General features: G+C 34.2%; 1 long non-coding RNA gene across 1 annotated transcript; it reads left to right on the top strand.

Moving 5' to 3' along the window:
* The first annotated feature begins 949 nt into the window (after positions 1-949).
* LOC139840215 (uncharacterized) lies at positions 950-2,215 on the top strand. Its single transcript, XR_011757278.1, has 3 exons — positions 950-1,062; positions 1,609-2,015; positions 2,106-2,215. It is a non-coding gene; the product is annotated as an uncharacterized lncRNA (long non-coding RNA).
* The last annotated feature ends 312 nt before the right edge of the window (positions 2,216-2,527 follow it).

Here is a 2,527-nt window from a genome sequence, read left to right as displayed (position 1 = left end):
AACAATCAAGAGGGTGTTGAGTTGTAAGCTTTTAGTTTTTCTTTCCAGATTTTGTTGACAGTTGCCCTCATTTGAATCATCTACAGTTGTATTTGGAAGGCAGTGGATTTTTGGGTGAGCCGGTCACTTAAAATGGGTTTTAGTTTTCCATGGCACTAAGTAAGTTTTTTTCAAGTGATGTTACTAAGTTTTCTTATGCTAATTGTTTCACTTATTGATATAACTTCCAAATTATTTCAACTAAATAAAGATATGAACAGATTATATGGGGTTACTAAGTTTTCTTATGCTAATTGTTTCACTCATTTGAATCAATTTGTTGCTTCCATGGTGGCAAATGAAAGGTATTCCATTTGATATTTTGAAATGTTTGTACGGTCGCATCTGTCACTACAAACCTGTGCTCCAGCAGCCAGTTGTGCCTATGATTTTGTAACTTTGGTATCATCTCCCGTTTTTAACTATGGCTATGTTTATACTGCAGAACGTTTGATGCTGCACACTCAATGTTTACAAGATCACGTTGCTGCCTTCTTTGACTTACTTTGCTCTTTAACCCAAAAGTGAGTTATGATATGATTGGTTCAATACGATAAAAAAAATTGGTACTCCCATGATAAATAATCTATTCCTAATATTTTATGTAGTTTAGGATTTTAATATCGAATTTGCTTGATTATGATTTTGCTAAATGTTTAGCTATCCTTGATATTCTTATATTCTCAATTTGACTTTACTTTTAACTGTATTTCAGTATTTTTATGTTTTATTATTATTTGTTTGTCTCATTTAATTTACATATTGAATTTTGATTACTAATATTATTGTTTTACGCAGTATTTACTATTATAATTTAGACGATTGCTTCACTTGCTTCTTCCACTTCTAGAAATGAATCTCAACACGATTCTTTCACCACTAAGAACATAGATGCAGACTATCAAGAGTCAAAAAAAAAAAAAAAATATAAGGTTGTGTCTACGGGGATGAAGAAGTTTCTTATGGGTCCTTGGAGGGTCCTTAGATTGATGGAGTTATGTCAGTCGTACTCTTATTTACGGTGTAAGAATTCTATCTTTGAATACAATTAATGGTCGAGGTTAGACAGGCTGGGTAACAGCCTAATGGGTCACAAGAGGGCTGGGTCAATACGGGCAAATGTTTGTTGTTTGATACCAATAAGAATTTATGTGTTTTGTGGAATTCACATTATCGCACAACTGACTCCCCATTTGCATCTTTTGTAGAGACACAAAAGAGAAACAACGACATCAAATACGTTGTTTAAACCCTGACGTAGTGGTAACACATGAATACCTACCCTTTTGCTACAACACATGTTCCTATTTTTGTAGCTATAACGTTTTTTGTACAAGAATAAAACGTAATAATATTGTTCATTTGTACTGACGAATGTTACGAACTACGTTGCATTACATATGTCTTAATCTGTTTATTGAAGTTTTGGATATTCAACAGTGGTAGTCATTGTGGGCATGTTGATTTGTTGTACTACTTTGTTTATTATAGTTTTAGATATTAACACCTTTTGGTTTTGATCCTTTTATGTTACCCTTCCTTAATCATGTTTCTTTTGTGTTTATCCAGGTGTTACAAGTTACTATTCGGATGTGAAGGTTTAAGAATTTCTTCGAGGAGTGTTGACTAACCGTTGTTGGGAAGGTGGTCAAATTTTTTGTCACCGGAGAAGGAAGCTCCTGTTCAGAACAGTTGCCAAGTCAGAAATACTTTTTGGATAACATCAGAGCGTGGAATCAAATGTTTAGTATGACGTTGTTTGGCGCGCGTGTAGACGAATCTATTAGTGTTCGACATGAGTATTCAAGGTAAATACACTTAGAACACTAACCTTTCTTCTTAGAAAGTAGTCATTTTATCATTCCTGTTATGTTGTATTGACCAGAACTTGGCATGGACTAGGATATTTTTTTTTAGAAAGGATAAGATGCAATAGGTCAATTGATGCGTTTGCGTAAGGGAGTCAACTGATCTAGGTAACGGAGTCAACTAATTCTAGATTCTAATATTACACTACATGTGTGTGTATGATAATATGTTGAATTTTCTGTTGCAACATGAAGCAGGGGATGATATGGAACTTTATGGGACTGTGAAGCCTATTCTTACTACTATAGATAGATGATCTTGAATTTATTATTTAAAACAACATATATGCTCTCAAATTTATTCAGTGATGATGAGCCTTTTCTGCAGAGTTTGCATATTGGTTGAACACCAGTTGGTTGGTTGCTGGTTGCCATACCACATAACACATTCATGCACAAAAACAAAATATTAACATTGAAAAATAGAAGAGTTTAATGGTGCAACATTTCATGTACAACAAGATCATAAAACCATAAAAACTACAAAAACAACCCACCCCGCAGCGAAGCGCGGCACGCATTACTCGTTTAGTACATTTTTTGTGAATAATTTCTGAATGGATGAAACATTATATTTTGGAGTCCACCGGCCCAGTTTTGACCCATTACCCAACCTGCAT

This window comes from Rutidosis leptorrhynchoides, chromosome 4 (genome assembly GCF_046630445.1).
Source record: "Rutidosis leptorrhynchoides isolate AG116_Rl617_1_P2 chromosome 4, CSIRO_AGI_Rlap_v1, whole genome shotgun sequence".
NCBI lineage: Eukaryota > Viridiplantae > Streptophyta > Magnoliopsida > Asterales > Asteraceae > Rutidosis > Rutidosis leptorrhynchoides.
The sequence above is the reverse complement of the archived record's forward strand: the minus strand, read 5'-3'. Positions and strand labels throughout refer to the sequence as shown.